The sequence below is a fragment of the Crotalus tigris genome, unplaced genomic scaffold, assembly GCF_016545835.1.
Source record: "Crotalus tigris isolate CLP2741 ecotype Arizona unplaced genomic scaffold, ASM1654583v1 scf7180000024441.2113493, whole genome shotgun sequence".
NCBI classification, from domain to species: Eukaryota; Metazoa; Chordata; class Lepidosauria; order Squamata; family Viperidae; genus Crotalus; species Crotalus tigris.
The window spans coordinates 357,079-373,661 of NW_024100610.1; the positions used below are offsets into that span (position 1 = coordinate 357,079).

At 42.0% G+C, this 16,583-nt stretch overlaps 1 protein-coding gene across 2 annotated transcripts in view; it reads right to left on the bottom strand.

The window, feature by feature from the left end:
• POU6F1 (POU class 6 homeobox 1) overlaps positions 1–8,342 on the bottom strand; it is a 37,718-nt gene extending 29,376 nt beyond the window's left edge. The window contains exon 1 of one of the 2 annotated variants that reach the window (XM_039331954.1): positions 8,186–8,342. The gene's annotated coding sequence lies outside the window, so the exon portion shown is untranslated. The remainder of the gene's footprint in view (positions 1–8,185) is intronic. The other variant, XM_039331952.1, reaches the window with a different exon arrangement.
• Between the last annotated feature and the right edge of the window lie 8,241 nt (positions 8,343–16,583).

Below are 16,583 nucleotides of genomic sequence, written 5' to 3' on the forward strand. Positions count from 1 at the left end.
AACTAAAAGGCCTGCAACTGGGAAGACCATCACACAGCCTCTTAATTCTTCAGCTGTCCTCCTCCTTGTTTCACTGCCTGTTCACCTGAGACCAGAAGCATTCACAAAACAAGGGACAAAGAGTGTATATACTTGCTTAACACTCCTCCTCAATATAGTTAGACAAGTGGAAAGTAGGGCCAACGTAGAGAGAGAGGGGGGGAGACAATACTGATGACCTTTTTCTCAAGGAGGCAATGCAGTTTCTCCTGGATAAAACAAAACAAAAAAAAATTCCTTTGTGGGTATTGGCAGCAAATTATTGACAGAAGGGCTGCAACCTTTAAACAGCTTGATTGGTTTTATGTGATAATCAGTGGCTTTAATATTTAATCGGAGAAGCCGAGATCAGAAAGCTGACCTGTCCATTTCTCAAATTCTCTATCTGCAAGCGCCCTAAATCTTGCTTTTCTTGTATTTTAAAATATTGGTAGGTGCTTCTCAGCAGGCTTTTGGGAGAGATAGCTGGAAGGATTTTTTTAAACCTACATTTATCCTGCAAACGTGCTCTGCACAGCATACTGAGATACTGTGCATCTCATGCTTGGAATCCAGAATGTGCATTAAAAAAACAAGAAGAAAGGGGAGGGGACACCTCAAGCTTGTTATAGGTGGTTTTAAAAATCATCAAGACCAATGAAAACACTTGCTGTTAATGCAGTTTTTGGAACATGTCTGGCTGCCCCCAGTATCCCAAATTTCCACTCTTATTTAGAGTGACTCATTCTTATCCCTGAAAAGATTATGCTGGAATATCCATTTTAGAAAAGATTTTACCGGTGGAGTCTCTGAAAACACATTGGCAGAATAAATAGACACCACAGAATTTGCTTAAAACTGTTGGGAGGATAGGGGATGGGCGGGAGGAATATCATCCCAAAGTAAAATATAATTTCATTTAGAGACTTAGTTCAATTAGGCTGTTCCTAAAAGAAAACAAAGTTACTAATGACAGCCACACACTGAACCATACATCTAAGTAGATAATTTAAGCTGCAGTCAGCAAAACAATCCTAAATAAAAATAAGATGCAGCATCTTACTAGTCTCCTAGTGTAGCATAAGCTATGGCAATAACCCAATATGTTCACACTGAAAACGCAAAGCAATTGCAGTAGGCAAACGGTTCCAATTTTCAGGTATGTCATGAGCTAGAAGAAAACACATCCCTGTTTCAAATTCTAGCTTGAAAATGACAACAACATTATTTATTTATTTATTTATTTATGAGATTTATATACCGCTTTAAGTGCAAGCACTCTCTAAGCGGTGTACACCAGTAAGCAATGTATATATATATATATATATATTTACATTGTCCCCAACAATCTGGGTCCTCATTTTACCTACCCCGGAAGGATGGAAGGCTGAGTCAACCTTGAGCTGGTGAGATTTGAACCGCTGACCTGCTGAACACAGTCAGCTAAAGTGGCCTGCAGTACTGCACCCTAACTGCTGCGCCACCAATAATATGGGAGTTTGACATACATCACATTATGCAATAGTTTTCTTAACCATGATTTGTAGATTAAATTGGAATTAACTGAATTCATCAAGACTTAAAAGTACAAATCATTGTAGGTTTTTTTTTGCATAATACACTAAAATCAAACAGATCGTGTTATGATATTATATAGTGTTGAGCTAATGATTGTTTCTAATTATCTTATTTTTATAATTATTACTGTATTTAGGTTCTTAAGATCCAAGGCAAAGCAGTCCAACTTCCAAAATCTGAACCAACTATATCAGGTGGAATTGATTCCGCTTAATTTAAAATCGGAATACCATCCCATTAGCAGAGATAGAGGTAGGGGGTAGGGGATTCCAATTAAAGTTAAATATATTTATACAGTATAAAATTATTGCTTTAATCTACATGGCAGTGGGAAAAGAATAATATTTTATGTATAAGAAGCAAAATTCTTCTGCCAGAAATAATGAAATATTATGAATGCTAAATCTGGAGATTTTTCTAAACAGAACTCACATCTAATCAGGATCAGAAGAAACGTCCTGGGCCAAAATAAAACTACCATTTTATTGTGTACATTTGTTTAATAGGATGTAACATTGTATCCCTTCTGATATAAAGCATAAAAAACAACATCTACTTTCATAGAAATTTGTTACCTTTCTTCCTTTTCGTTCAACAAATACCAAAAATTACCATTTCAGAAGTTTCCTGTAATTACTGTTTTGTAGGGAGGGCAGTGTTGTGTTGTATTTTTTCCCCAACCCAACAGAATATTTAAAAAAAGAGAGAGATATGGAAAGGGGCTCTGCCTGTCTGTTTTCACAACACAGAACAGAATAAAATCAAATTTGATATTTGGGGGAGGGGGGGGAGGAGTTGACAAAAGAAAACTCAGATTTAAAAATGGATCAGAGGTCATAAGCTGCCAAGTGAAAAAAATAATAAATTTCTCCAGTGCATCTCTATAGGGGAGGCAACTGGGTGGTATCTTGGAATGTTGATGACTGTCTTATTCTAAGCCAGGGGTAGGCAACCTTGGCTCTTTTATGACTCGTGGACTTCAACTCCCAGAATTCCTGAGCCAGCATGGCTGGCTCAGGAATTCTGGGAGTTGAAGTCCATGAGTCATAAAAGAGCCAAGGTTGCCTACCCCTGTTCTGAGCCTTCCTCTCTCCTAGTCATGTGATTCAGTTCTGATTCTATTAAAGGGTCAGAATGAATTCCAGAATCCAGGATGTCCTGGCTTTCCCTTCCTTGTTTTCAAACAATACTATATTATTATCAACACATCCAGCTCGAGAATCCAAATAAAAGGGGCGTTGTCTTACCTGAACGCCTTTTCTCAGCATGATGATGTAGAATCCACCAGTGGGTAATCTCAGCCTTCCTCCTCAGAAGAGACTAAGTCTAATCTTAGCCACGCCTCCCTCTGGGTGTGTCTTTCCAGTTTTTGATGAGGCGAAGCATCCATGACTAAGTCTGACGCATTGGCTCCAATAAACCTGACACTGGCCTAGACTGCCCTAAGGGGAGGGTGTGGATTCTACATCATCATGCTGAGAAAAGGCGTTCAGGTAAGACAATGCCCCTTCTCCAGCATGATGCCTGTAGAATCCACCGGTGGGACATACCAAAACCACTCATGTCTCCACCGGGAAGGAAAAGTCTAGGCTTGTGTCCCCTGAGAAGAAACTACCTGCTGCAGGACCTGCCTACCAAACAAGGCATCCGTCGCTGCAAACTGATCAATATTATAGTGTCTTATAAAGGAGGAAGGGGAGGACCAAGTCGCTGCCCTACATATCTCTTCAATCGATGCATGGGTGGACCAGGCTGCTGAGACAGCTATGCTGCGCGTAGAGTGAACAGTAATGTGTGTAGGAACTGGGAGAGACTGAGAAGTATAGGCTCGAGCAATACATGCTCTGATCCATCTACCTATGGTCGAAGAGGAGATCATCTGACCCATGGTAGAGGATCTGAAGGACACAAACAAAGCCTCCGATTTACGGAAAACCGAGGTCCTCTTAATATAAAGACGCAGAGCTCTGCATACATCCAACTTATGCCACTGTCTCTCTATTCGATGAGATGGATTGGGAAGAACCAGGTCCTGGGACCTGTGGAACCAAGTATTGATCTTTGGGATGAATGAAGGGTCCAAGCGAAGGACCACCCTATCTTCGAAAAAGGTACATAAATCGCTCCGCACTGAGAGTGCGGCCAATTCCGAGATCCGTCTAGCAGAAGTGATAGCTACTAAGAATGCCATCTTTAAGGAAAGAAAATGAAGTGAACAAGACCTGAGGGGCTCAAAAGGAGGGAGAGTCAGGGCTTGCAATACTTAGGTAGATCCCAAGACGGATATCGATGCACCGGAGGTCTAGCATTGACCGCCCCTTTCAGGAATGCACTAACTGCCGGGTATTGTGCCAAAGGAACCAGGTTATCGCAAGTCAGGACCATTGATAGGACCGCCACCTGCCTGCGGATGGTGTTAGGTGATAACCCCTTATTTATTCCCTCCAAGAGATATTCTAATATGTTAGGAATAGTGACCGACAGCGGCCTGAGATGCTGCTTAATGCACTACATGCAGAAGTTCCTCCATGTGGCATCATAATTCCTATTAGTAGAGGGACGTCTCGAGGCCTGAATCATTGAGATTACCCCGATGAATATGATTGTCTAGTTAAACTTTCCCGCTCAAGTCCCAAGTGGCTAACTGGAGCCACTATGGATCTGGATGTTGAAGATTCCCCTGGCTGATGGCCACTCGGTCTGGAGGAATCCTCCACGGTGGCAAGAGCGAGAAGTCCACAAGGTCAGCAAACCACGGACGCCTTGGCCAATGTGGAGCAACTAAGATTATCTCGGCCTGTTCCTGAATCAATTTGCGAATGGTTGCCTGAAAGGAAGGGGAAGGAAGGCGTAAAGCAGACCCACCGGCCACCGGCACCGGAGAGCGTCCGTTCCCTCCGCCTCCCAAGTTGGATACCTGGTGAAGAACCTGGGGAGCTGAGAGTTTCTTGGAGAGGCAAAGAGATCCAGTTGTGGGTGACCAAACCTGATTGAGATCTCCCTGAACAGTTCCAAATCCAGATTCCACTCTGAGTGGTCGACCGTGACCCTGCTCAGGGAATCTGCTTGTTGATTTGCCTGCGCTCGCCCACTGCTTCCGCAAATGGAGTTTCACTCGCCATTTGTGCAGCTCAGTTCCCAATAGGTGGCGCAGCAGTTAGAGTGGCGCAGCAGTTAGAGTACAGTACTGCAGGCCACTTTAGCTGACTGTGTTCAGCAGGTCAGCGGTTCAAATCTCACCGGCTCAAGATTGACTCAGCCTTCCATCCTTCCGGGGAAGGTAAAATGAGGACCCAGATTGTTGGGGGCAATGTAAATATATATATACATTGCTTACTGGTGTACACCGCTTAGAGAGTGCTTGCACTTAAAGCGGTATATAAGTCTCATAAATAAATAAATAGGGGTTGGGGAGCTCTGCCTTACACAATAGCATTTATATATATACTTATTATATTATTACACTGACACTTTATCCTGGAGTCTCTTGGAGATCAGAAATGTACTGTCTTTCACAAGCTATGTGAGAATGGGTGAACATCTACTACAAAAACACTGCCACCCAGATCCCACCAAGAGGACTGTGGACAGAGTAATTCAGCAGGGACTAAAGCAATGCTGCTGTATCTCTTCATTTCTTTCTCAACAGGAAGATTATTTTTAGAACACTTGTCACATAAAATGTGAAAATGATTAGCTCTGATTATCACATTTTGTTGCTCTGTTGGTCCATGACCAAAATAAAGATTTTGGTTTGATATATTTGTATGAATAGTTTATGGGTGAAGACAAGAATGTCATCGTGATCAATAACAACTAACCAGCAATGATTCATCCAAATTTCCTATATAGGGCACCCCCAACTGTACAGTATTACCTGATCTTATTTAAAAGTGTTTTCTATGCATAATGTTTTAGATAGCAGAGGTACCAGTCAAAATGTACAAATGTAAAACTCATGCTCGCTCAATAAATCCTTTTCAAGCACACTCTTTTATAATCCTCTACCCTAGTTCTAAGACAGTGGTTCTCAACCTTTTTAATGCCGCGACCCCCAACCAGTCATAAGTCAAGAACTACTCAACCGGTCATAAGTCGAGGACTACTCAACTGGTGCAGCACCGTTTGCAGAATGGGACTTTTGGCGGGCTCAGCAGGGCAGAGACAGCCTGGATAATTTCTATTGGCTTTTGAAAGCCAATAGAATTAGACTCTATTCAAGAGAGTCTATTCTATTGGCTTGCAAAAGCCAATAGAATAAAAGGGAGTAGCACAGGAGGAAAAAATGGCGGACTGCGTTGTTTGGCGACCCCCGTGAAATGGTCGTTCGACCCCAAATGGGGTCCCGACCCACAGGTTGAGAACCACTGTTCTAAGAGGACTGTGTCTTCACTCACATAATTGTAAATAATATAAGAGAACTAGCATTTCAGAGGGGAAGGTTATTGGAGAAGATTTCTCTCTACATCCAGATTCTATGCAACACAATTTTTTAGAATGAAGCTGTTCAGGATAGCATGGCTAGAAGCAATATGGTTCGTGTGGCTTTATCACCACATCAACAGTTTATCATCTCTTTAGTTTGTTGCCTAGGTCTATAAAATAAAGAGGAAGCAGGGAGGGAAAGGGGGTTGTGAAGCTATTGTGGAATCTGTGTCCTTTGGCCTTAATCCCCTCATTCCTTAATTTCAGATTTCACAGGATTTAAGCAATGTTTTCAAGGCTAACCATTATGTCACTGGAGTGAAAGATCTACCACTAGATGTTTTCAAGGATTTTTAGGCATTCATGGGTGATGAGCTAAATATAGGAGCAGACATATCTGATCCTTTTCTCCAAATGCATATCATCTGATAGAAGCTACTACTGTATTAGCAACAGACTGGAGAGAAAGGGAATAACATATGGGGCGGTTACTCCCCCCCCCCTTTTTTTTTTTTGCTCCAGTGATGCAATTTAAAAAGATCACCAGATGTCACTTTTCAATACATACGCGCGCGCACACACATACACACACGAGGGAGAGGGAGGGAGAATCGCATAGCTAAGCCCTCATTGCAGTCAATGGGGCTTCTCGAGTACACAGATGCAAGATTGCTCTGTACACCTAATAAAACAATTCCAAGCTCCAGAATCGAAATCTATAAATAGCCCGAAGGAAAGTGCTCCCACTTTTTCCTGAACTAAAAGCAGGGCGACACCGTTGCTTTTCCAACTCGTTTGGTTTCATTGTTTTTACATCCCGTAATAACCACCAATCCGTCTACAGAATAACATCCAAGGGCGCACAGCAAAACCCCTCGCGTCGGATTCTAAAGTTCGAGCCACAATAAATAAGAGTCGCTTTTTGTGCCTTTACACGCGGCGCAGATCTCGGTATTTGTAGACAGCCTTTTTGCCTTTCTCGAATTATCTCATTATTTATGTATTTAGCACCGGCATTGAACAGTAGCTCCGTGGCTGCGCTCGGGCTCCAACGAGTTTCTTCTTTCCCGCGCTATTCGCTCTGAGCACTCGCGAACGCCCCGAAATTTCTCCTTCGGTTTGCTACCCCCCCCCCCATCCCCAGCTCAGCCTCAATCTCCTTTTTTGCTTGGACAGGAAGTTTTGTTCTTTTTCACCTGCCGCAGCGTCAATACCCCCTTCGGGCTGCGAACCCCAATTTCGCCCTTCCTTACCCCGCAGCCTTTGCCCAGATCAAATTCTCGCCCGCCACTGCCTCCTGCCCATCCATCCCCCGGCACCATTCCCAAAGCTCAACTCTCCAACTCCCAGGGAAAGCTGGAAAGAAGCGCCTTCTAGACAACAGACAGCCCCTCATCCAGCGCCTCAGCTTTCCTCTGGATGCCATAAATGGATCTTTCCTCAAGTGATTCCCCCGACCCAGATCCTGGCCGGGAGCACGATCCAGGTCCCGCTCCCCACTGAAACCTTTCCCCGCACGCCTCCCCGTTCGCCCCAATGAGATACCCCGCGGTGGGTTGCTTCTCCGAGTCCCATTTCCCGACAGTTCCGTTTTCTGAAAACCCAGAAACGCCGCCTTTTCCATGCCCGCCCGCCCCCCAGCTTCCCCTGCAGCCCGTTGCCATCCCCGGGGACTAACCCTGTCCCTTTTCCTGAGCTCTCACTAGCCCGATTCCCAAGATTTCCTCACCACCTCCCTCTCTAAGCAGCCTGTCCCAGTCCCGACATCCAAACGACGGATCGTCCTCAAAAGCTCGATCTCAAAAAACACACACCCCAAAACACCATTTATTTGGGAAGGGATGACTAAGATCCACTTCTTTTGGAGCACCAACTTCCCGACCGTCTCCCAAATTCTCTTTCAATTGATCGGGCTCCCCCTGCTTAAGTCCCTCCGTTCTTTGGGGTGAGCCCCCTCCCCGATCGGATCCCCCCCCAATATCTTTCCACAGACCATACAACGTTGCCCCAACCCCGTCTTTCCCGGCGCCCCGTTCCCTGTTTTCTCCCCTCTCTTTATCATAAATATATAAATTATGCTAATTAAGACCATTGCATATTCACCGAACCGGGTCCCCCCCGCCCCCCGATCCACGCCATACCGGCCCGCCGCACCCCCACTCACCGCGGTGCAGCCGGGAGAAAACGCTCGCCCCCTGCCCGGGCTGGGGCTCTGCTGAGCTGATCTCCCCCCCACACTTTTTTTTCCAGGGAATGATTAAAAATTCATCTCACAGCAGCTGGAGCGAAGGTTGCTGCACACACAAAAAGGGGGGGTGGGTGGGCGGGGAGGCAGTGCTCCCCCCCCCAGGCCCAGCCGGCCTCAAGTCCTCTTGGAACCGCAGCCCCCGAGGGTTTGCATCAAGGTTGCCCCCTCCCCAGCCAGCGAAGCACTTGCCCCGCCTGGGGGGAAGGCAGGGGCAGATTTTGATACTCGGGATTTTTTAACTGCTGCGTCATGAACATAATTTATGCAAAGGCCTTTGCCGCATCCTGCATACCCCCGAGGTTGCCACTAGGTGGAGCAGAGAGCCCCCTCCCCTTTCCAGCTGACTTCCCCTCCCGCCCGCCCCATTTCCCCACCCACAATTCTCAATGTGAGGAAGGTTTTCTTGTGCCCATTTATTCTCTTTTCCTTTCTTCTCTTCCGTTCTCATCAAGTCAAAGAAGGGGAAAAAAAGCTGCCCGAAACTGAAAGTATTCAATGGTGTGTGTTTTTGATGCTGTCTAAATGTCTTACCTCTCAGTTGCAGAGTGAAATGTATACTATAAAGGCAGATCTGGTTTTCCCTGCCCTGCCAAGTGCTTTTGGAGGAGGTCTGAGCGATTTTTTTTTTTTTATAAAAAAAAGTTCAACTGAATAACTGCAGTCAGCCTTTTACAAAGGACAGATAAACAAACTGTAATGACCTAGACTAGAGGATTAAAGCAGAAATCCAGTGTGGTGTACAGTATCCTAGCCTAGAAGTAACACTCATTCTGCATGAGGGGTTTTTTTTGGAAAAAGCATGCAGATAGTATGCTGCCAATATTCTTTTTCCAAAAATAGCTTAAGCTAAAATTCAATTCTTCCATGCCTGAGCATTTTCACTGCAACAGATAGAATATATGGTTGGAAATTCAGTACAAATATATATATTTAGGTTCAGCAAAAGAGAAGAAGAAACAACAATACAATACTGTATTGCTGTTTGCTTAATAAGAAAAGTAGATAATTCTGGGCTGTCTCCAGAGTAATAGTAAGCTAATCTCTCATTGAAAACAATGGCAAATTGTCCTGTAGGTGTCAGCCCTTCAAGGTAGATCAGGTCAAGCGATAGATTTGGCAGTGATTCCAGGAATGCTCTTTACAAGCTAATCCTTGATTACAACTACATTTGAGCCCAACATTTCTACCATTAAGCGAAACAATTTTACCCCATTTTACGACTTTTCTTGCCACAGTTGTTAAGTGAATCAGTTGTTAAATTAAAAATGCTGTTGTTAAGTGAATCTTGGCTTCCCCATTGACTGCTTGTCAGAAGGTTGCAAAAAGGTGATCACGTGAATCTGGGACACTGCAACTGTCATAAATATGAATCAGTTGCCACGCGTCTGAATTTTGATCACATGACTGTAGGAATGCTGCAACGGTTATAAGTCTGAAAAATGGTCATAAGTCACTTTTTTCAGTGCCGTTGTAATTTTGAATAGCCACTAAATGTACTGTTGTAAATCGACAGGGTAGAATAACAGAAAACTGAAAGTCCTTCAGAGATTCCCTCTGCCCCACTTTATACTGAACAAAATCAAGACAGGGTTATTTTGAGTTTCTTTCTCATGCTTTCCTCTTTCTCAGAATGGAGTCATTTTTTTCTCCAAATTCCCTCTTAAGGGTTCGCTCATTCCTACCTCATTCCCAGGGTCAGGTCAACATTCCTTCACACTTCTACCCACAGATACCACAAATTGTTTTTTTTTGTCTGTCTATCTATCTATCTATCTATCTATCTATCTATCTATCTATCTATCTATCTATCTATCTATCTATCTATCTATCCTTCTGTGATTCTAAAGGAAGCAGTACTTAAATCATAAACTTTTATTTTGGAATTTAGTGGCAAGAAAAGATTATTACCCCAACTTTTTAACTCAACAAAAGGGACGGTATATGACAAATTATAGTTCAGAAATTGGTTAGCATTCTGCATTCTGAATATGACCCAGGAAGCGGTCAGCCTGGGAGGACTATAGCTTAACAGAGAAACATTCAAACTTTCCACAACATATGTCAAGGTAATAATTTAACACTTAATTGTCATTGGGGGGGGGAAAGGTCATAAAATTGAGCCCAACTCATTTAACAACTACCTTGCTGAGCAATGGAAATTCTGATCCCAGTAATGGTCATAAGTTAAGTATATCTGTAATCTAAGTTGCCATTTTCTATCCAGCTAGCTAGACCTTTGATCCACCTAATTCTGGAATTCTGGGAGTTGAAGTCCACGAGTCATAAAAGAGCCAAGGTTGCCTACCCCTGAGCTAGACCATTGATCCCACCTAATCCACCTTTGATCCACCTGATTCTCCTGAGTAGACCTTTAATTCACCTAATTGTATCTGTTCAGTGGCAGTGTCCCTCCTGAGACTAAATCTGGGACCTTTGCAAAACACAAGAGTTACAAGCTGCGTTCTGTCAAAGAAACAGCAGCAATATACAGGTAGTCCTTGATTTACGGCCACAATTGAGCCTAAAACTTCTGCTGCTAAGTGAGACATGTTAAGTGAACTTTGCCTCATTTTACGCAGTTGTTAAGTGAATCGCTGCAGTTGTTAAGTTAGTAGCACAACAGTAAAGTGAATTTGGCCTCCCCATTGACTTTGCTTGTCAGGTCGCAAAAGGGGATCACGTGACCCTGGAACACTTCACCCGTCATAAATATGAATCAATTGCCAAGCATCTGAATTTTAATCACGTCACCCTCGGGATGCTGCGATGGTTGTTAAGAGTAAAAAATGGTCATAAGTCACTTTTTTTCAACGCAGTTATAACTTTGAATGATCACTAAATGAACCGTTGTAAATCGAGGACTACCTGTATAATTGTCAACCTTTAAAAATTATAATGCACTAATCAACATTGACTTTGTCAGGCCAAAGAGACTGTTTTACATTGGATAAACACACCAGCTAAGCTCTCTGTAAATGAATGAAGAAAGGAGATGAGCATTTAATGGAAACAGATTACTGTAATAACTGAGAGTTTAGTCCCATTTGCCATATATAGCCAGCTACTCTTTTCTAAACATGAAACTAAACCACATTTTCCATCAAAGCAAATGTTTAGAAAAGGATGGTTGTCTGCATCCAGATCCATGAAGTGCATGAACATTAATATTATGCATATTCTTTTTCTGTAATGTATACCTAACTAACATTGTCAACATTTTCAGTAATAACTGAAGCCATTATGGTAAAATGTCTCAGCTCTGGTACAGCTGGTTTTCAGGCATCATATTGCAATTCAGCTAAGAACTTAGTTTGCATAGGCTGCCTAGTGATTATGAATATTTAAATACAGCCATCTCGCTGAATTTAGGCTCATTTACATACATTGGCATGCTATTAATATAATACATTCAGGAAAACAGCACATTAAATTTTTAGCTCAATCAAGAGATCTGTAGAAATTCTTTCTAAAGCAACATTTTTGAAAGGGGGCAAAATATACTTTAAAAAAAATGAAAGCTCTGTTTCTTTATAGTTCTTATAAAATACACTGTGTAGAAATCTTCATAGATCTTTATTCCTTTTTCAATAAATCTGTATTTATTGAGATTATTGTAGTTAGCAATTGCTTCTCTATCATAGTCAAAATTCCCTTTTATACATTCTCTCTGCATTCTGTGACCTTTAACTACTGCAATATTTTATAATCTATATACCCATTTTGAAACTTCCTGATGCTATTACTAATCCACACTTACATATGTTCAATATGGTAGCTATCGTAAGAGCTACATTTCTTCTAAAATGTCTTTTCATTTAGATATTGCACAAGTACTAAACAAAATAGCAAAAAATGCCCAAGTTGAGTTATGGTTTTTTTTCAAGGTGATAAATGTTGCTTAGCATATAAGGAACTTAAGATATAAGGGACTAGAAACCCACCAGTAGTATGCATGTATGTAGTATATGTGTGTGTGTGAGTGTTTGTGACACACACACTAGAAATACTAGGACTGGGGTGGGCAACCTTGGCTCTTTTATGACTCGTGGACTTCAACTCCCAGAGTCATAAAAGAGCCAAGATTGCCTACCCCTGTACTAGGAAGCCCACGTGGAAGCACCCTTAAATGAAGACTGTATTTGCTATACCGTACTTTGTTTTACCTACCCATTAACAGATCGAATCTGTTTACAGATAGAGGAAGAAACAAGAAGAAAATTAAGTTTAGGATGCATAACTATGAAGGAAATTGCATTACAATTGACATCAAATTAACATGCTCGGGCAGATAATCTCCAACATTTTGCAAATAAAAATAGAAATATGGTTGTAATATCAAGAATCACTTTGTGGGCTCTGGGAAAAACTTGCTTCAAAATATAGCCTATCCTTTGGGATTACCTCATAATCTCCAACCCAAATATTAAGCAGGTTTGATCATACTTGCTTTTTGAAGATCCACCAAAGTACGGAATATCTCCTCAGATTCTAAAAGCTTTATTCTATTTTAATACCCAAGGATTGCTTTGGTTATGACAGTGAGACTCTTTCTGACCATTGTGGGTTGGACCATTGTGGGTTGGATAGACACAGTCTATTGTGATTGTCCATTGTGAGTTCAAATAAGCACAATCCAAGAGGGTCAAACTGGAATATTACAGTTGAAGGTCTGTAGGTGATTGAAATGAATGTCGAAACAGCAACATTCCAAACCATATTGGCCCATTCAATCTTCTCAACCTCAGCAGCTTTAAAATGTATGAATTTCAACTCCCAGAATTCCCCTACCAGCTTTCTTAAGTGTCTGAGGTTGAGGAAATACAGAATTAAACCATCCAGCACAGAATATAAACCATCCTTAAGTGATTTCCAGAGAAGAAGGCCAGAAGGTACTACTTCTCAATGGCAGCACTGGAATTGTGGAACGATCATCCTGTAGAGGCGAAGTTATCCTCCTCCGCGACAAATTTCAAAAGGTTATTAAAAACTGAGGCTTTCCAGGAAGCCTTCCAAGGACTGTCACTCGCTTACTGCACCGTCTTTTCCTTTTTAGCTTTTATGTCATTTATTTTGATTCTTTTAAAAATATTGCTTCCATTTTAATCCTCCCCAGGATGTTCTAATTTTCCCCTTTTTCATATCTTACCCACTTCCAATAGTCATCAGAGCACAGTGGGATACAAATTCAATAAACAGATATATTTGTCTATAAGATATTTAGCCTTTTGGAACAAAGATAATAATTCTGAGTTGCAACAATAGCAACCTTTTTCTGGTGATCCCTAGAAATTTCATCCTCTGTGCATCCTTGACGCACAACAGATCATTTAGTGACCATTTGAATTTACAGTGGCACTGAAAAAAAATGACTTATGACCATTTTTCACACTTACAACGGTTGCAGTATCCCTACGGTCATGTGATCAAAATTCACACATTTGGCAACTGACTCATATTTAAGACAATTGCACTATCCCAGGGCGAATGATCACCTTTTGTAGCCTTGTGACAAGCAAAATCAATTGGGAAGCCAGATTCACTAAACATAAGGTGACCAACTTTTTTACAATGAAAAGGAGGACACAAATAAATTGAAGAAAAAATATCGTAAATAAAAGAAACATTTTATTCATTGCAACAATAATACAGACAACTTGCATGTGCAAAGTTTGCCAGCCAGGTGTTTTGGCGCGCTCAGCAGCAATTTCTATTGGCTTGCAAAAGCCAATAGGGGGAGTAGCACTGCTCATGCAAAAGTTGAAAAAAAACCATCAAAAAAAGGTGCCGGAACGCCATTCTGAGCGTTCTATGAGGAAAAAAAAAAGCCCTGCAGATTAGTCTTCAAATATCGAAAAGGAGGACATGTAGGAGGACACTTTTTGAGGGAGGACAGAACTTACAAAAGGAGGACTGTCCTCCCTAAAGGAGGACAGTTGGTCACTGTTATGTCCTGAGCCTTGCAAGCAGGCTCGGGGCATTGCAGGCGGTTCCGGGCAGGTGCAAGCTGCCCGGGACCAGACAGGCTGTTGCCAGTACGTGTGTGCATGCGTGGGTGCTGGCGCGCCAAAAGTAGCAGATTGACCCGGGAAAGGCCTATAAAAGGAGGCCCAGAGTTTTGGGCGTTGCCGCCATATTCCAATGTAAGCTGAACTGAAGAATAAAGGTTTCCTGAGAACTACAACTGTTTCTCGTGTCTTACCATTTCGCGACGGACTCAACAGTCACCTTACTATACAGCCATATTACTAACGTAATACCTGCAGTGAATTCACTTAACAGCTGTGGCTAGAAAGGTCATAAAATGGGACATAACTGCCTTAATAAATGTCTCTCTTAGCAACAGAAACGTTGGGCACAATTGTTGTCGTAAGTCGAGGACTACCTGTAATTTGAGGATGGCTTGGCTTCACCAGTACAGTATACAAAATATTGGTGTATATCAGGTTGAGGAAGACTACTATACAGAGTGAGCTACAAGAAGTGCTGTTCTGTTCTCTTATACATTAATGTCTCCCTTTGAAAGCCTCTGCCCACAATTTCTAATTTAGGAGTGAAATGGAAAATGTTTTTTCTTTGGGTCTTATTTAACTGAAAAACTAGAAGGCAAAGAGATGAGAGATTTTCATAGTGGAAAAACAGGATATTTACATACCTCCATCAGCCTACTGATTAAGTATCAGACTAAGTATTAAGTATCTGCTTGAGCAGGGGGATGGATTCGATGACCTTCAAGGTCCCTTCCAACTGTTATTCTGTTAAGTATAAGAATCCCCTATCAGCCATAAGAATCTTTCAAAATATACCTGTCTTTTGAGGAAATAAAAGCAGTTTCTTTTTATCAAACAGGACCGGTAAAAGATAAAAATGCAGGGGATCTCTTCAGCATCACACCTCCAAGCTAGCATAAAATATTGTAGAATGTAGATCGTTTCTGCCTTTCCTTCAATTTATTTTTGTGCATAAAGAGAAAAAAAAATGAAAATGCTAGGAAAATGCAAATGGTTTCAGTGGGAAGAGAAGCTCATCTGGAATCCACTTCTCTCTACCCAGGAAAATCTTGAGAATGAGGCAGTCGTTATCTCTGACAACCTTGTTCTTGCTTTCAAACTGTTTCTCCTTTTAAGTGAGCAGCCGTAATGAATTTGCAGCACGCCTGGCTTTACTCTAAATTTATCCAGGAATCTTTCCCACCTTTTAAAATAAGAATATTTTCTACTCATGAATTATTTAAGCTTTGTGCCTGCTAACAGTTTGTTCTGCACGTTCATGAGTCTACAAGAGTTGAAAATGTTATGACCAGGAAAAATAAAGAGTGTTGATTAGAAAGCTTAAGGCTGTCTAAAGCAGAGGGGGAAGCTTTTGCTTCTTTAGATTGGGGTGGGGAATTAATTTTCCCAAGGGGCAACATGAGAAACTGGGACTGTTGTGAACAACCGAACCAGCGCTTGTTTACATTTAATTTCTAATTTCTGATTGACTTCATATGGGCCAGACAAACAGCTGAATGACTGGATGTGGCCTGGGGACATGATATGCCCAGGTCTGCTCTAGATGTTGCTAAAGAAGACTTACCACTAGCCATGTTGGGTTGTGCAATTCAGTGTTTACTATGATTTCCAGCAGTGTTTTTTTTAAAGTGTGGCTCAAGGTTTCCCAAAAGCATCTCAGGTGTCTGCAAAATCATATATTTTTTTTGGCCAGATATCAAAGATATTGGTAAAAAAGTAAAGTAACATCATTCTTCTCGTTGTTTTTATTTGTTAAAAATATAGGTTTTTTTTGGAACTTCCGGTGGATCTGCGCGCGCGATGGCGGCTACTTTGTAGCCGTCCTCCTGGGTAAGTGTTTGAATCGCTATGAACAGCGGCCATCAGCTGTTCAGCGGTTCAAAATCCCCCTCCCGGGCAAAGGGGGGGAAAGAGGGTTGTCTGAATAGTGGTAGAGCCACTCTCATGCACCCCCAAGGCTTTTTTGAGGGGGTGAGAGGAGCGCTCCCACGGAGTTCAGACTGTCTCCGCTTCCCAGCTGCTTTTGTCCCTAGGGACAAAACAAGCCGCTGCAACCACCTCCGTGATTAAAGTGATCTGGTGAGTTTTTTTAGAAACTGACAGAGCTGAGTAGAGGATATAGCTTTTGCTTTCTTTGATTTTATTTGGATTTTTAGTTTAAAGATTTATTTTTACTTTAATATTCCTTCTTTTAATTTTTTTTCCTTTTGTTGAAAGGGAAAGTAAAATGGCGATCGGCAAGCCTTTCGGTTTTTTTTTCCTTTGGGAAGGTAGAATGGCGATCGGCAGGCTTTTTGGTGTTTTCC